Source organism: Urocitellus parryii, chromosome 5 (assembly GCF_045843805.1).
Source record: "Urocitellus parryii isolate mUroPar1 chromosome 5, mUroPar1.hap1, whole genome shotgun sequence".
NCBI lineage: Eukaryota > Metazoa > Chordata > Mammalia > Rodentia > Sciuridae > Urocitellus > Urocitellus parryii.
Window position 1 is genome coordinate 69,323,201 of NC_135535.1, and position 18,902 is coordinate 69,342,102.

The window sequence follows — 18,902 nt, forward strand, 5'->3', positions numbered from 1 at the left end:
AATGTTGCTCCGTGGTTGAGCACCCCTGAATTCCATCCCTGGTAGAGAGAGAGAGAGAGAGAGAGAGAGAGAGAGAGAGAGAGAACACAAATGAACAACAAATGACCCGTGAAAGGTTAAAGCAGGGTCACAAAATGGACTTCAGGAGGAAAATATTAGAATGCTTATTCAGATTAACAGATTGAAGATGGCCCTGCCTCAGCCCACATTTCAGATAAGCCCCTGTCACTCAGAGCACTTAAGGTCTCTCAAGGAATGGGCACAGGGATGGCAGTGATACCTGGTTGATCTGTGACCTTTTGTACTACAGTTTCAGTGTATTTAGTTGTGTTAATTTATAAATCATATTATCTGATTTATATGGTTGCACTTATCTTTCCAAGATGGTCAATTAGATATAAAAGATTGCTCTGAATATACTGTACATACAAAATAATAGGACTGGGGGTGAGGCTCAGTGGTAGAGCACTTGCCTAACATGGGAGAAGCCTTAGTTCAATCTGCAGCACTGCACCAATCAATCAATCATAGGCATTAGGAAGGAAGCAAAAATAGAGTCAATACTTTTACCCCTAGGAAGAGCTCTTAGATGGGCCACAATGTAAGGTAAAACAATGACCATCTATTTAAATGTGATAAGAAGTCTACCCAAAACCAATTCAGGATTATGAAGAAGGATTCTTGGGTTCATCTCCATTAACGATGGCCCTTAGTTAAGTGCACATTTGTAGACAAATAACAAAAATCATGTCTTAGTAGGTGGATAGGATGGAGAAATAGATGGCTTGATCTGGAATTGGACCCTATGAGGCCCTTTCTCTAATGTGTCTACATGTCTGGGTGAGGTCTCTTTCTAGCTACAATAGTGGTTAAACTCAAGAATCTAAATAAGCCGAATTTGGAACCAGACTTGTGAATTGTTGTATCATAGAGCATTAAAGATTTAAAAAATAATAATAAATTATACCAAACCAAATTTATCTCACCCAAACATTAACAATTTAAAAATTAAGAATATATGATGATAGAATAAATTATTATTAACAAATCTAAAATGTAAAATCCTATTTAAACTTTCACATTTTTAAGAATACTTCTAATGTATATAATAAATAGTACTACATACATATTATTGCCAGTACATGCACAGATATATTATATTGGGCAGGTATAATGAAGATGTTTTTAACCTGGGGTGTGTTTTTAACTCTCTCTGGGGAGTCCTTGCTTGGGAATGAGTTAAAGGAGGTTTATACTAGCAATGATCATGGGCGTGAAGGAAAGGGAAAAATAGATGCCAGAAATATTTAGGAAGTGGGGTAATAGGATTGGTGATATTCCTTTAAAAATGCACATTGGATCATATCTGTCACCTGCTCTCCCTTCACCCTATTTCTTTTTGTTTTCAAAGTGCTGGGGATCAAACCCAAGGCTTTGTGCATACTAAATAAGTGCTCTACCACTGAGCTATACCTCCATCCCAATTGCTCACTTTTTATTAAAACTCTTAGTATAAATGCAGAGGATAGAGTGCAAACAAGGGTCACTTCTCCGGGGAAGCTTTCCCTGGTTCCCAGGTCGGTACCTAGTCCTCCATCATTCCTCCAGAGTCAGACTCCTCCTTTCCTCAGAGCTCTAATCTCCATCTGTAATTAGTACCTTCACTGGCAATATCATCTGAGTAATGTCAATCTCATACTTTAACTCCAAGCTCCACGAAAGACTAGCAGAATGCCTGGCACTTAGTAAATGTTAGAAGAATGAATTAATTAGATGCCAAGAGTAATGGAGAGGAGCCAGGATCCCCCCATATTTCTGGTTTGAGCATCTGTGCCCATGTGGTGCTATTTTCCAAGATGAGGTTTATCAGAGAAGAGGGTTTGAGTTGGGGAAAAGAACAATGAGTTTAATTTTAGACATATTACATTGGAATAAAAAACTTTGAACATCTTATTTTAGAAGCACATAAGTGTGTGTGTGTGTGCATAAATAACTATAAATATAGATCAACAGAAGACTATCAATTTTGAATCTGTCATTAAAATTACCCCTTGTGATTTTGTAATAGGTTCATATGCCGCAAATGTAAAAATCAACTGCACTAAAACTTATTTGAGGGCTGGGGATGTGGCTCAAGCGGTAGCGCGCTCGCCTGGCATGCGTGCGGCCCGGGTTCGATCCTCAGCACCACATACCAACAAAGATGTTGTGTCCACCGAGAACTAAAAAATAAATAATAAAATTCTCTCTCTCTCTCTCTCTCTCTCTCCCCTCTCTCACTCTCTCTTTAAAAAAAAAAAAAAAAACTTATTTGACGTTTCTTATTTTAAGAATAATCATCTAGAATGAAAGTTTATTTTTGTAAAGCATGTTACTCTACTCAAGTTATAAACAAGATTCTTCCCGTTACATACTGTCAGCCATTAAAAAAAAAAAAAAAAGAAAGAAAGAAAAAAAAAAAACACAACCTAGGGCTGGGGATGTGGTTCAAGAGGTAGCGCGCTCGCCTGGCACCCATGCGGCCCAGGTTCGATCCTCCGCACCACATACCAACAAAGATGTTGTGTCCTCCGAGAACTAAAAAAAAAATAAATAAATGTTAAAAATTCTCTCTCTCCTCTCTCACTCTCTTAAAAAAAAAAATAAATAAACACAACCTCTTTCCCAACCAAAAGCTACCTTTTTAGCAGAAAATATGAAAACTTATTTCTGCTCAGCAAGATTGTAGTATCAAATAGCACCCCTTGAAATCATGCCTCCCGCATCCTGAAACAGTCAGCCCCATCCTGCCCTGGGATCTCATGTGATGGGTTTCAGATTTCCTTGTGTTTTGATCTTGTCATTTATTTTCCTGTTTTCTTATCTATATACTGACTTCCCTTAAGCCATTCATCACTTCCTTGATATCACTTTCAGTTCCTGATCTTGGATGTAGGCTACATTACTTCTGGATGTTCAACCTGGACAGTAAGAGTGATCACATTAGATCAGAACTAAGGAATGGTCAGCCCTGTGTCCTATTTCTCAAACCCTGTTTCTCAGGGTTTATGGCAGGTTCAGGTTCAAAGCTCTCCCAAGCCTAGACTTCTAAGCATTTAATATGATCTATCATTTATGAATTTGTTATCCTTGTTTTTTTAAAAAATTTTAATTTGTTATATATGACAGCAGAATGCATTATAATTCATATTACACATATAGAATACACTTTTCCATATACACAAAGTAGAGTCACACCATTTGTGTCTATACACATGTACTTAGGGTAATGATGTCCGTCTCATTCCACTGTCTTTCGTAAGTTATCCTTGTTTTGAATGAAGTATTTAAACATGGTTCTTATCTTTACTTGCCTCATTCCAAAGCCTGTGCCCTTAGCTTCCTTTGTACATTATTTCTAGGGTTCAGATTTCCAGAAGTGATACATATGCTGGCCTCCTTCTACTACTTGCCAAACTGTTTTCCAATAATAATAATTGCTACTTATGAAATACTTAACTATTTAAAGTGCATTTTATGTATTAACGTGTATATTTCACAAAACCATGTGAGGTAGGTATTAGCATTCCCTTTTTAAGTGAGGAAACTGAAGGCACAGAGAAGTTAAGTAACTTGTCTATAAAGTTCCAGAGCTAATATGCTGTGGCACCAAAACTAGAACTCAAAGATCTGTCTCCAGAGCCCACAGTTACTAAATTTGCTACTTCACAAAAGTTGTGTCAATTTACACTGGTAAGTGAAGATGTTATGCTCTAGTTTGAAACACTTCTACTTTTTAATTAATACATTCTCATGTGTACCCAAAGCTTACTTTGTCACTTTAAAGTTAAGGCTGTGAGTGGAAATGGAGGCCCACCTATTCTCTAATACCTTCTCTTTCCCATTGCCACAGTGGGAAGAGTTTGAGCTGAGATATGGGCTTCATAGTTTCTTCAGAAAGAAGTAAACAGGGTCTGGGGACGTGGCTCAAGCGGTGGCGCACTCACCTGGCATGCGTGCGGCCCAGGTTTGATCCTCAGCACCACATACAAACAAAGATGTTGTGTCCGCTGAAAACTAAAAAATAAATATTAAAAAATTCTCTCTTTCTCTTTTAAAAAAAAAAGATAGACTCATATTTGAAATACCTTATTTACATTAAATTAACCACACCATGATGTAAACAGGACAGAATACCTTGTGTCTGTGAAGTTGTGTTTTGACATTTCATTGCCCCCTGCTCATCTCTGCAAAGTGTGCAAATAATGATAGGTACCATTTATTGAGTGCTTATTTTGTGCCAAACATCTGCTTAACTACTTTGCAGACTTTGAATCGTTTATGAGATGGGTATCACTACCCCATTTTAAAATAGCTAGGGGAGCTGCACTCAGTTGATCTGCATAATGGTGCATAAACATGCGGCAAATTAGACACTAAACTCCCAGGACTGCTCATTTGGCCTTGGTTCTTTAGTGAACTTGAATGAATGAGATTGTATCACCATGCAGTTGCAATAACTAATGAACGTCACCTTCAGTTTCCCCTGACAGACAAACATACGTGATCTAAGAAAGCTAACCTAGGCGAAAACCAGAGATAACAGATTTTTTTTTTTTTGAGGCTCATTCTGCTTTAGGATTTTAGTTTAAATTAAGTTTGGAGTCAGTAAGGGTTGTTGACCTCTTACAGTGCTACCATCAAGGGGGATTAGACCACACATGTCATGTATCTGTAGAAGGATGGCCAAGATAGTCGCTGTTTCCTTTCATTGTGAATTTATTTTGTGTTGTGGCTATTCCACCAATTTTAGTGTCAAAATATTGTCATGTATGGATGTGATCCAAAGAACCTTGAGGATGGTAACAAGGATTAATCAGACAAAAAAAAAATGTGATTTCATCAGTCAAGAAAAACCAGGAATTGTAAAAGACCATCTGTTGTTCTAGGGTAGACCATATAAATAGGAACAAAAGAGTGGTCTCAGAATACACAACCTGTTTTTACTGAGGTAGGATTTGGACATCTGGTTGCAGCACTGCTCCTGTTACATACAGGAAATTTGCAGGACACTCATTCCTAAATAACCTCATCAATTGACTTCCCTATTTTTTTCTTTCTTTTTTTTTTTTTTTTTGTACTGGGGATTAAACTCAGGGTCACTTTACCACTAAATTACATCCTCAGCCCTTTTTATTTTGAGACAGGGTTTTGCTAAATTGCTTAGGACCTCTCTAAGTTCCAGAGGCTGGCCTTGAACTTTAGACTCTCCCACCTCTGCCTTTTGAGTCCCTGGGACTAAGGTATGCACCAATGAACCCAGCCCTATTATTATTATTTTTTAAATATATTGTTAAAATTCAGGTTGCCCTGTGTTAGTCCTTTACAGATTAAAAAGAAAAACTATATTCAGAAAATAGTTTTGATCCCGGTCTGGGGTTGTGGCTCAGCAATAGAGCGCTCGCCTAGCATGTGTAAGGCCTGGGTTCGATCCTCAGCACCACATAAAAATAAAATAAAGGTATTGTGTCCAACTACAACTAAAACATAAAATATTTTTTAAAAATAGTTTTGATCCTGTTACTCAAAATTCTTATACAAGCAATCTACTTAATATCAGATCAGATATATTTGAAAGACTTTGAAAACCCATGGAAGAAAGCAGGTATTTTCTGTAAGCAGCCAGCATGGCCCCTTCTGCAGCTGTCCTGTTGGATAATTCAGGCAGAGAGCAAGTGCAACTGCAGGGAGAACAGGGTGAAGCTGGGATGAGAGCAGATGTGACTTAAGATCACATTCAATCTTTCTTGGGGTACAATTAATTTTCCTTCACAAATCAACTTTGGAAAGTCTCTCTTTCCTAATGCCATAAAAAATAGCTGATAGGGCTGGGGATGTGGCTCAAGCGGTAACACGCTCGCCTGGCATGCTTGGGGCGCTGGGTTCGATCCTCAGCAACACATAAAAATAAAATAAAGATGTTGTATCCACCGAAAACTGAAAAATAAATATAAAAAAAATAGCTGATGGTGCTACTGGAGATCACCCAGGTGAATTTATCCAATTTTCCTTTTATGATAAAACTTTTTAATGTCTCCTAAGGATGTTAGGGAAATCTGCTCAATCGGAAAAGGTCTACAAATAATATTCAATACTAGTAACAATGCCCTTGGAGCTCAAAAACCTAATACTGGACAAATTGACTCTGTGGACTTTGTGAAAACAGTAGTACTTCCTATCAGAAGTCTGAGTGGGTTGGGGCCCTTCCCACCTCCTCACCCTCCAAAGAGGGTTACTCCAGAATTGAGGGACATTTTAGAGTCAGACATAGAAAAGTGGCTTTGGAGTCAACACTGGATTCAGGACTTGCATATGCCAATTAAAATGTGTGAACTTGAAATAAATCTTTTAACCTCTGAATCAGGGATTAGGATAGTGTGTCCTGATAGAAAGGTTGTGAGGATTAAACTTGAGATCATGGGTAAGATGCTTAACCTGCTGCTTGTCTCTGAACACATTAAGGAGGGGAGCCATGGTCAAGATATCCCTTGAAGACCCCACTTGAGACCACAGCGATTGTGTTCAGGTGCTGAGTTACTGAAAGGGTATCAAAAAAAGGAAGTTTCACCTACAAGCAGTTCTGAGAAAAGGCTCACAGTGGTGTTACCAGGCACTCTTCCTGAACACTGCCTCTTTCCCCCTTCCACCACAACATCCACACAGCAACAATCCTTCATCACAGCCTCGGTTTCCTCCAGTTCCAGGTTGTCAACTGAAATCCAGAGGTCGGGTGAAGATTTTTGCCTGATTGCCCAATGGTTGAAGCACTGTGGTTAAGACTGGGCATGGACTTATATTAGACCCAAATGGAACTTGCTTCCCCCTTCACTATTTACAATCTTTTGTAAACATGACAAATTTAACCTCTTGGAACCTAGTTTCTTATTTATCTAATGAGGATAATACCTAATTGAGGGGTGAAAATTATTGAATGAGTAAATATGTATGTACATGTAAAGTGCTTAGTACAATAGCCGGCGAACAGTAGGGCCTCAGGACACAACCACTGAATCCTATTCAAAAGTGCAAGGTAACTGCAGTCTTTTGGTGTATAGGAACTAATAATTAAGTTAAAACTGGAATCAAAAGATATGCTGGGAATCACATTCTTTTAAAAAGGAATGGATGGCTATACATCCTATCTTTAATAAAAATTAACATTTCAACAGGCTTGAACTCGGCTCACAGTTTATCTACTTTACCTACTTCGGTTTCTTATTTATAACAATTACTTGTTCCAGACAAGATACACACTACCTAAAATCATTAATTTCATTCTAAATTAACTTCCTCTAGGAACAGGGTAGAAAGAATCAAGTTTCTGATGACCTATAGATTATTTGTGATGTGTGTACTATTATCTCCTTTTCTTACAAATTAGAAAAACAGCACCAGGACAAAAGATAATCAGGCGAAGGAAGCGATAAGTATCTTCAGAGTTGAGCTCAGGTGGGCTGAGGGAGGCTGAACCTTGGTCCCCTTCAGTTCCCCTTGACTGCCCTTTTACTTTCTCAGGTATAATCAAGAATATGTCTCCTAAACAGGGTTCTCAGGAAGCCAATCGAACTAGACAAGAACAACGCCTGCCATCGAAGAGAATGAGAATTTTAATCAATAATGAGAAACTTAAAATCTGGGTGTCATCTCACTTTTCCAGCGGGGATTAAAAAGCGACAGCCCCTGCCACACAGTGACTACTCAGTCTGCCCCCATGAACGACTCCAGGTAGATTAATTTCTGAATTATGATTCACCTTCCCTTTCCTGTTTTGATGGAACACGAAGACTAAACCATCTCTGTCAATAAAAAGCTCAAATTTCCTCCCTGCAAATTCGCGCTAGAACGACAGTCTAATTGGCTGACGCGCAGGTGGGATTTCCTGTCGCCATTTTAAGGAGACACATCCCTCTGCAAGAAGTGCCCAGCCAGTTAAAAGGGGCTGTGCTTGAAACAAAGAAAAAGCAGGAAAAAAGGGGGGGGAACGATCTCGGTCGCCCCTGCCTGCCTCCCCCTGCCCCCAACCCATCCCCGATTTGGGCGCTGGGAGGCGCCGGGCGGATAGGCGGAATCGCCTGAGGTCCTCGGGCTCCTCCATACTCGACTCTGGCCTCTTCGCGCCTAGGCAGGTGCGCGCTCGCAGCCCTTCAAATCTTCTGGTGCGCTTCACACCCAGTCCCCAAAACAGAGCTGCACAGAGCAGATCTCAGGGAGGGCTGGCGAGGTCTGCGGGTGTAGGATCCGGAAGAGGGAAGGAACCTCTTGGGGAGGGCTAGGGACAAAGGATTTCCAAAGGTTCTGCGCTCCCAGCTCCCCCAACCACTCCGGTCCTCTTCCCGCCCACCCGGGCCGTCTACCGGCCACCCAAGGAGCCGACACACGGCTCCATCCCTGCCCGTAGCTGCAGGCGCTGCCAGCAGCTTTCTGGGCTGCATTCCCGCCAGTCACTCTTGCGGCCATCCTCAGGCTGCATTCTTCCCACAATGCAACTCCTCTCGTTTCTTAGGCCCTGGCTGGTTCTGGCGTACCCCAAAATGTAGCCCTCCGCCCCAAGGGCCCAGCTTTCCTTTCCTCCGCGGATGCCCAGTTGGCCATTCCACCTTCAACCCCAAAGGTTCCCATTCTCCAATCACTACCGCAGCCGAGTTTGGAGCACGCTGCCGGGCCCCAGGAGGGCGCGGGGCAGGTGTCCTGGCAGCGTGGAGCCTCCACTCTCCTAGCTTTCATCAGTAAGCCCCTCACGCGCGCGCCCCGCATCCTCCCTCATCCCTTCCCCCCGAAGCTCAGTAGCCTCCAGCCTCGGTCACTGCAACGTCAGAGCTGCTAGAGGAAGGCAGAAAGGCGCGGCCGCCAGCAATGACACCATGTGACAAGCACCACTTAGTGACACGCAGCTTTGGTTGAAAGCGGGCGCGCAGAAGGGGAGGAGACGGTGGAGGAATGGCCTGACTTTCCCGGTTAAAACATCTTAAGCCCCAGACTGCAGAAGGACCACGCGCCTCCCAGTAGGAAATGACTACGGCTCGAGACCCTGAACGCCAGAGCGTGTCGATGTAAGTGAGAGGCTGGCGATAAGAGTGTGGGTGAGGGTTGGTGGTGGCGGTGGCTGGGGGGCGGGAGGAGATTCGAATTCAATCAGCCAAAAGGAAGAGAGCCAAAAGAACGCGGCCTGGGGCAGCCACGCCATTGCGCCTGAAGGTCGCTGGGAACCTCCGCCCTTCACCTTCCTCCGAAATCTGCCACGCCAAGCTTCCCAGCCCAACCCTCGCTGATTTAGGACCACCTTTTTTCCCTGCCCTGGGAGCCAGACCTTGACACAAAGGACATCAAACAGCAGTTGGGAATATCCGGAAGGGCGGACACTTTGACATCGCCTTTTGCCACCTTTCCCTTTATTTCCCAAGGTAAGGTGATTATTTTCACCCTAGGGAGGGCTGGGGGAGCGGCGGTAGGGAGAGGAGTGATGGTTTGAGCCTCGAGAGGAGGCTGAAACGTAGAAATTCTCCCAGCATGGAAGGAGGCAGAGCGCGGCTGCGCCTGATGTCTTCAGATTTTGCTTTTCGGAAAGGAAAAGTCCTAGTCCCCTGCTCTTCCCTGAGGTGCGGCCATGCGAGGAAGCGTCAGGGTCCCTGATTTCACCTTTGAAGGGGCTGTGGCTTACTTTTTTGATCTGTTTCTAGGGTGGCAGAGTGTGGCGTCAGGTCTGGTTACATTTCATTTGGTTCAGCGACCACGCAGGTCTGAAAGGAGAGAGCAGACAATGTGAGGGCGCGGAGTGCCGAGAAGTGTACGAATCCCCTTGGGGGGGAGGGTATTTCCTGAGTCGGTAGGGCCCCGAGAAGCGCGTATGTTGTCCCCGAGGGTGCGGCGTGCGGCTGGCAGGTCTAGGTACTGGCCACTATTTAGGGAGCCAAGCCGCCGAGCAGAGTAAACAGGAGCACGTTGGTCGCCCCTCCTTCGCGCTTTGCGGGTCTCTAATGAGGACGAGTAGGAAGATGCGGAGGGGGAACTATCAAAGGATGCTGGCAGTGACTCATTGTCTTTTCCCGCCCAGAAGAGATTCTTTACAAAATGGAGAGAGAGAGGGCAAAAGAGGTAGTTATTTTCCGAGACGCGGATCCGCTGGAGCCGGCGGACAAAAGGCCACCGCTTGAGCCGGGCCCCTCGCGGATTGTGCGCCCCTCCAGGCTCACCTCCTCCCCCCACCCCATCACCTCTCTCGGGTCCCTAAATGTTGCCACAAAAGGCTGTTAAACTCTCAGGCTTCCCTCCTGGAGGAAAACGCGCCTTCGATCTTGCGTGCGGCCCGCCCTTGTCTCCCCCCCAAATAATCCGCTTCTTTGCGCGCCTGAGCTCTTAGCACCCACTGGGACCCCGCAGGCGATCGCGATGCCTAGGCGCCGCTTGGTTGCCGAATCTCCAGGCCCTGGGTTTCTTCTGAAGTGTAGTCCCTGAAAGCACGAGTGCATATGGCGGCAAAAGGAATTTCGCGGTAACCGCGTCACGCCGTTCCCAGTGCCTTTCACAGGCTGCCTTTGGCCGGGGAAGGTGGTGCTAACAATTGAGTCCTTTGTGTCTCGCTCTGCGGCGCGGATCTGGAGTTTTTACGAGCCTGTTTCTTCCGTGGAAACCTAACTGCCGCCGGGATCGCGTACTTTTTTCAGACCAGTCTACCGTGATGTACGTAGTAAGAGTGGAAAAACCCGGCCGCTGGGAAACTGTATTCATTTGCATTTGGAAGGGGGTTTGACATCTCTGCAATGAGTTTTTACATTTTTGAATGTAAGGGGGAGTGGGACGTTAAATGTATGGTGGGCAGAATGTGGGGCCTAGCGAGGCTGTAATTTGTCACCTTGATAGAAGAAACTGTGCAACAAACTCGTGCTTTTTCTGACGTCAGAAGGACAACGGAAATAAAACCTGAGCCTGGCTGCTGGCTGGCCTCATTGTCAAATTTCTCACACCGGGTGGGTACTCCTGTAATCTATGCAAGACAGTCAAGTGGAGACACTGATCTCGTGTGGGACCCCTGGATTTTGTTTCAACCCCTGCCTCAAAATGGCTTTGCTCTTGAGAGTCTCTTAAGTTCTCAGTATGTTGCTGTAAGCAACTGGAAACCGGCCTATTTTGATTTGAGGTCTTAATCTTGATGAGGTTTATTCGCCTCCCCTCCATGTACTGCATGCGATATATTATGAATATACGTTTTCTCCTGAGGGCTCACTATGTAGCTGGTAGCAACTAACAAGATCAAATTTCTGCTTCTGTGATGCTTCCGTTCTCATGGGGGAAGCACATTATATGCATGCATGTATAGATACTCGTCTGGCAATGAAGAAACAGGTCTTGAGATAGAGTGACCCACTAGAAGGGCCCTAGTGTGTGGAAAGGTGACATCTGTCCTAAGACCTGAGTGATGAGAAAAGATCAGCTGTTTGAATTATCAGGAGAAGTCCAGCAGAAAGAACAGCAAGTACTTCCTTATTACACTCTGCTTTGCTGTAATGTAATTCAGCACATGAGGTCAATAGATTTTAAAGGTGTTTTTTTTTTTTTTTTATTCTTTAAACATATTCTGTTGCATATATATGTGCACACCTGTTTATCCTACTTTTTTCCTCTCTCTGGGTGATACTTGAGGGCAAAACCCATCTTACTCATTGTTCTCCTAATGTCTTGCACATAATAGTTGCTTAATAAGTACTTGCTGGATTGAGACCTTAGTCAAGCCATTTTATCCACCTCTTTATTATATTGTTAATCATCCCTTCCTTTCCATATCCCATTATCTGTTCCTTACTCCTAAGTTTGAAATATTGGGGTTTTGCTTGTTTGTTTTTTGTACTGCTTTTCTTTCTTTCTCTCCAACATGGTCCTGGGGATTGAACTGAGGGGCACTAGACTACTGAGCCACATCCCAGTCCTATTTTTTTTTTTTTTTTTGTATTTTGTTTAGAGACAGGGTCTCACTGAGTTGCTTAGTGCCTTGCTTTTTGCTGAGGCTGGCTTTGAACACACAATCCTCCTGCCTCAGCCTCCCAAGCTGCTGGGATTACAGGTGTGCACCACCAGCGCCTGGCTTTTTTTTTTTTTTTTTTTCTTTCTTGTATTTTGAACCAGGGTCTTGCCAAATTTCTGGGGTTCTGGGGCTGGCCTCTAACTCTCAACCCTCTTGCCTCAGCCTCCTGAGAGTCTGGGACTATAGGCATGTGCCACTGCGTGTGGTTCTGCTTTGCTTTTCTTTTTCACCAACTCTCCCTTTTTGAGCTGTGGCTAAGCCCTAGCAACTGCCTCTCAAACTTGTCCTCTTGTCTTCATCCTCACTGCCCAAGTATAGGTCCCTGTCACCTGACCTAGATGTAGCAATTCAACTAGAAGGCTGGACTATGAGAATCACGAAACAGAATGGAAGAATCCAGTGGTCGAGGGAGTAAGATGCAAATTCTAGGCCTGGTTAGGAGGGAAGGAGCCAACAAGTGAAGAGGAAGAGCTTCCCAGCTGGCCTCCTTCATACTAAGCTCTGCTCCTGTAATTCAACCTGGATACTCCCATGAGATTTGTATTTTTAAAACTCAGTTTACTTTTTTTTTTTTTTTTAAGACCTTGCTTCTAAGAGCCTCCAGTGGCCTACAAATAAAATCGAAATTCCTTCATGAGGCAGGCAAGACCCTTCATGTTCTGACTCCTCCCCTTTCCCTCTCTCTCCCGAGGTTCCCTTTCTCCCAGTACAGGCTCACAGTACACCCTTCCGTCACTTTTCTTCTTCAGTAGCTATGTGGATTCCAGACTGGAATGCCCACTGAAGTCATCATTTGTGACAGCCTAGCCAGATGCCATTCTTCTACCTCTTGGAAGAAGTGTTTGCTGATCACTTCATTGACTTTTTTTGGTTGTTGTTAAGGATTTGTTGATCCTCTACTATTTGCATTACTGTCACCCAGGTCGTGCATTACTGGGGTCTCATCAGGTCTCAAATTACTAGCCCCAAGGACGACCTTAGCATCTCTAAGTTTCAGTGTTTTTCAGTTGTTAAATAGGGATGCTGATGACAGTGGTAGTGGTAGTGCCCATCTTATTGAGTTATCCTGAAGATTTAATTAAGATAATGGATGTGATGTGTTTGGCATGGTGTTACCACTTCATTTATATTAAAGTAGAAAGGACTTCAGGTTCATCATCTTTCAGGAGAAGTGGGGAAAGTTGACCAGTGATGTTCCCCTTACCTTTGCAATTCTGTTTAATCTTTTAAAAATGCTTTTCTGAAAATAATATCCTAATGGAGAACTATCTGAAGTTTTCCAGCCTGTGACGTGTGGGGGTGGGCATGAAGGAAGTATGTGCATAGAAGTAGGCACATTCAAAACTGTATGATGGACTTCGGAAAAAGACATCTTGCTAGGCTGACCCAACTTGAATCTTTTAAAAACACTGTTAAGCTTACTAGTAGAATTTGATTGCATATTCATTGGTTTTCTAGTGATAATTTATGTATCAGGATTAGTTATCAATGGTAATGAGCTCAATGACTGGGAAAGCAAAGTGGCAACATGGTTTGGGGGAACTAGCCCTGGGTCTGCAGTCAAAAGACTGTGTCCAGCAAGGCTACAATGTGTCCTCCTTGCCAATAACTATCTGCCCAGTCTTGGGCAACTCATTCAACATTTTTATACCTCACTTCCCATCTGCCCAACTGTGAAGATATAATGAGAACTGAACAGAGAAAATCCTTGAACAAGTTAAAAGAACTATTCAAGATGATGGTCATCTGGAGGTCAAGCACATTGCTAATCTGCAGGTTTGGGGAAGGGTTTAGATATTAGTGATTCTCAGCCCTGGCTTCACAGCAAACTCATCTGCAGCCTTGTAAAAACCTACCAATACTCAGGCTCCATCTCCAGAAATTCAGATTTCATGTAGAGTAAAGCCCAGACACCAGATTTCAGAAAAAAAGGAAAAAAAAAAAAAAAGGAAGGAAGGAAGGATCACTAATATGTGGTAGTCTCTATTTAAAACAAAGCAAACAAACAAAATCAGAAATTCAATGAGGACCTCAGTCTGTTGCTTGATGAAGTCTTAGCAATGCAAAATTATGAGCTTGACTAACTTTTCCCCTTGATGTCACCGAGCCACCCAGTTGTTGACCTCATGGAGCCACAGCCTTGGGTTACAATTTATAACCTGAATTTTCCCAGGCGTAAAAGCCTGTCCAGTAATACAGCCAGGGCCACATGAAGATTTAATGTGGATCTCAGTTTCCATCTCTTAGGCATGACGAAGAGGATTAGAAAAGAAGGGACACAATGGAAAGGAGAAGGAAAGGGATACGTTGTGTCAGGCTGTAGAAGGAAGAGACTGGGTGGGCAGAGGGGAGAAAAGGTGGAGTTTAGTCTATTGAAACGGTGTTTGTTTAGGTTGCAAACTGGTGGTTTAGGGCCAAATTAAACCTGTGGACATGTTTTGTGTGACCTACACTTTCTTTTGAAATTGTTTGGAGTTCATTGCCAACATTGAAAAATCAGGATTTCACTTAATATCTGGATTTCTGGCATGTTTTGAAAAAAAGAAAACCACTTCTGGCTCATGGTTACTGCTAGCTGGGGGGAAAGAGATGGGATACTTGTTCTCCAGTTGGCTTTGGTCATTTATCTTGCCTGCCCGGACACTAGCTAAATTTGTTTTTAACTTTTTTTTTTTAACTTTTAATCTAAATCTGTAGAGTGGATTTTTGTTTTGTTTTGTTTTGGTTTGTTTGTTTGTTTGTTTTTTGATATTGGGGATTGAATGGGGGTAGGGGCACTTAACCACTGAGCCACATCTCCTGCCCTTCTTACATTTTTGTAAATTTTGAGACAGGGTCTTGCTAAATTGCTTAGGGCCTTGCTAAATCTCTGAGGCTGTCTTTGAACTCTGATCCTCCTGCCTCAGCTTCCTGAGTTGCTGTGATTAAATCTGTAGATTTTAAGGCTGGTTGCACATTCAGATCCCCTAGAAAGCATTTAAAATACCCATGTTTGGATCTCATCCTAGACCCATTAAGTCAGAAACTGTGGGTATTTGTTGTTCCCTTATCACTATTTAAAAAAAACAAAAAAACTTCCAGATGTTGAAAGAAACATCATTCATTGTTTAGTCTGCACAGGCTTGCCTCAGAATTGAGGACTACTTATCTACTAAGTCAACTATTCAAAAGAGGTCCATCTTATCTTTGAAAGTGAACCATTCAGGAAGAGTCTGTATAATCAGAGGACTTCAGAACTGGGGGAGATATTTGAGAAAGCATCATCCATTAATCCAACCTTCCTGAGACCTGGAGAGAAGAAAGGAATTGTTCAAACACTTCCATCACTTGGTTTTGAATTATGAAGTGTCTTTTGTTCCTTTTTTTTTCTTTTCAATGCGGGTATATTTTTAAAGGTTTCTTTTTAGAAATGATCCTCTTGATATATAACCACTTCATAGTGCTTTAAACTTCTCAATATTTCTATTTTTCCTAGAGTATTTTGTAAATGTCATAGCTTAGCTAGGACTTAAAAACTAACCATCAAAACTCTTATTCATTGTTTTTAGTTCTAGAACAGTCCTTGACCAGAAATGTCATCAGGACAAAAACATATAGATACAAAGAAAAATTTTCACAAAGGCTGAAATATTCCATGTTGTTTCTACTTCATAAGTTTTTAGTAATTATTGAAATCCATTTTCAGTTAATGAGAAATGCTTTTAATTTTGTTAGTACATAGACTAATATGCTCCCTGTTTAAACGAAGCTTCAAATGCTGTTGATTTTTCAATGTAATATATGGTCTGTACTCCTACATTCAAACTTATGGGTTGACTTAATTTCTGGAGTTTATCATTATTTTCTCTCTTGAAATCAGAATAGTTCCAAAACATCTCAATATAGAAAGGTTAATTCCCAGACGTCATAGGATGGGCATATTCATAACAGATTTTTCCGAGGAACTTGAATAGAAAAGGAATTATGGAACAGTAAAAACAGGTATTGGGTCATTGGACAAGATAGGACACAGTGGGCAGTCTGCTCCTGCAAGTTAGTGGCTCATCTCCAGGCCCCTGGCAGAAATAGTCAGTGTTCATCCCCTGTGAGTTTCCTATAACATCTTCTCACCCTCAGCACTGCCACTGACATTTTGGACCAGATGACTCTTTGTTATGGATGTTTAGCAGCATTCCTGGATTCTTTCCACTGGATGCCTACTGCACCCTCTCACTTGTGACAAGTAAAAAGGCCTCTAGACTTTGCCAACTATCTCCTCAGTTGAGAACCTCAGCTTTAATACAACTCTGTCTCTGGACTTTCATAAATCATACCAGCAGTTTCCAAATGTACCAAGTTCAGTGGCCTGAATATTCGTGACATGTACTTTACGTTTATGTAGTACTTTACAGTTTTAAGTGTATTTTTTCACCTGCCCAGGAAATTCAGTGGTAGACTTATTGAAAAACGATGAGACGGGGCTATCCACGTTGTTCTCGATTTTGTTTTGTTTTCCTACAGAGATTGTGTTTGAAAGAATTGCTGAATACATTGTCTGCGGGCAGATGATCATAGCTTTCTTTTTAAATTTCATCCTTCTTTTTATTATTAACACATGTCTACTATCGCCATGTGCTAGGGATCCAGGGGAACTGTGGTCCCTGTTCCCAAGGAGTTAAAATGGTAAATAAAACAATTATTAAAATATATGGCAACCCTTGCTGTCAGCCAGTGCGTAATCTGCATAGCAGTGTTGCAAGGTTTCCTAAGTAAACAATCAACCACAGATTGCTCATTGGTGAAAGGCATGATGGAGCAGGAAGAGTAAACAGGGATTGATTGGACATTGTTAGACAAAGCCGACAAGCTAGGCTTTGAAAGAAACGTCATTCATTGTGTCATTCATTGTTTAGTCCAGGCTTGATGGGAAGGTGGGAGATGTGTTCAGAAGCAGGAGGATGAGGAATGTAAAGCAGAAAGCTGCATGGGAACAGAATCTCTGAGGGAGTGGAGGGAGCGCTAGGTTCCAATGGGATGTGGTGGGAAGGAAAGGGGAAGAGATAGTGATGAGCCATCTGGGCTTTGCATTCTAGGTTCCAGTAATTAGACTTCGCCCTGTGGATGTGTGGAACAGTGATGTTTGGCAAGTTGGGAAGAAAAATGTGCAAGACACTCATTTTCAGGAAGATTTGTCTTCTACAGAGGAGAGTGACTGGGGCCACGTGAGGGTTGTGGGACTGCAAGGAAAGGGAGGAAGAGATGGGACAGGATGAAGGAAAGTTGGCAGGACTTGGTGACTGATTAGATAGGAGGTTTGTATTAAAGTGTTAGCCAGGTTTCAAGTCTGGGTGACAGGAGAATGTACATTATCTTAAACAGACATAGAAAAGCTGGCGCGTGAGGTCGGTTTTTTCACTTGTGGAGTCCAGCAGGCAGCCTGAGAAGGTAAAGAATTTGTGGAAATTTTTTTTCTAAGCAGGAAGAAACCTGAGAGATCATCTCTCCCTCCTGCCCTCTCATGTTACAGATGAAAAAAACACGGGACAGGTTAAGTGGTATGATCATTCTCAATGAGTATTTAAGAGGGAGATCCTATATCATAATGCAAAGGAATCCTAGTTGCATAAAATGGAAAAAAAGATCTGAAAGATGCCCTTGTGGGATCTTGAAGTCCTAAAAAGGAAAGAATTTGGAATGTGTGGAGCAGGAAGAGTAGAGGGCCAAAGAGCCCTTTATTCTGGGAGGAAGAAGGGAGTTGGCAGAGGAAGTAGCCAGGAAGGATGCAGAGAGAAGCAAGGTGGGAGAGGTGGGGACTCAGGATGAGGACTGGGAAAAGCCACTTGTCTTGGTTAGATTTTTACAGTAGGAAACATAGTCACAAAAGTAAGTGCTGCCCATGGACTAAATCATGGAATCTTTGTGACTGTTCAAGATGGGTCATACTTCCATTTTACTGATGAGAAAACTGAGACAAAGAGAAGTTAAACTACTTGCTCAAAATGACACAGCTCTGTAGTGGAGGAGCCAGAGAATACCAATCAAGCATGATTTCAGGGGACAGATGAAAACAAAAGCAAGGAGTTCTGAGGCTGTTGGAAGTAAAGGGGGGGGGGTGTGGTTCAAGGTTCTAGACCAGGTTACTTTGCAGATAAGGAGCTCAGAGAATGAAAGACAGAGGCCAGGGAAGCCAGAGGGGGCAAGCCTAGAGCCTTAGGCAACAGGAGATAAAACACTTCTGAGATTGTTTGCTGGCTCCTAGCCTTTTCACCACTAAAGGCTGTTTTTATTATTACTTAACTCCCAGGTTTCAAAGAGTTTGACTAACAACTTTAAGCTTTTAATTGAGGTACAAATTATGTACAATGCAATGTCCAGATCTCAGGTGTAACATTTAGTGAGTTTTTTTTTAAGTAGTTGATGGACCTTTATTTTATTTATGTATTTATATGTGATGCTGCGTGCCTAACACACAGGAGGCAAGTGCTCTACCACTGAGCCACAACCCCAGCTCCACATTTAGTGAGTTTTCATCATAAACTTAATATGTCATTTCACTTCCCAGTTTTATTACCCCCCAAAATGTGTGAAATTGCCAATTAGAACCTAAGATTATCACATCAGGCCGATACAATCTAGCTAAAAGTGAGGATACCTGGCATGGTACCCTGTTTAGCCTCTCTGAGGCTTTGTGAAATATATCCATATTAGCACATAGCTATATCTACATAACGTCATCTAAGAGTGCAGAGATCTAAGGACCCAACATGTATGAACAAGCTTAGTCAGTTATGGGAAGAGATGGCCAGGGAGAACAGGGCTATTTTGGATTTTATGCTTAAAACTATCTCTTTAAAAAAAATTATATATA

The 18,902-nt window shown here is 42.5% G+C and overlaps 1 protein-coding gene across 6 annotated transcripts in view; it reads left to right on the plus strand.

Annotated features, from left to right (window-relative positions):
• The first annotated feature begins 8,919 nt into the window (after positions 1-8,919).
• The window catches only part of Slc38a1 (solute carrier family 38 member 1), a 63,163-nt gene continuing 53,180 nt past the window's right edge, over positions 8,920-18,902 (plus strand). For 2 of the 6 annotated variants that reach the window (XM_026400613.2, XM_026400617.2), the window contains exon 1: positions 8,920-9,089. The gene's annotated coding sequence lies outside the window, so the exon portion shown is untranslated. The other 4 variants (XM_026400614.2, XM_026400615.2, XM_077798212.1 and 1 more) reach the window with 4 other exon arrangements.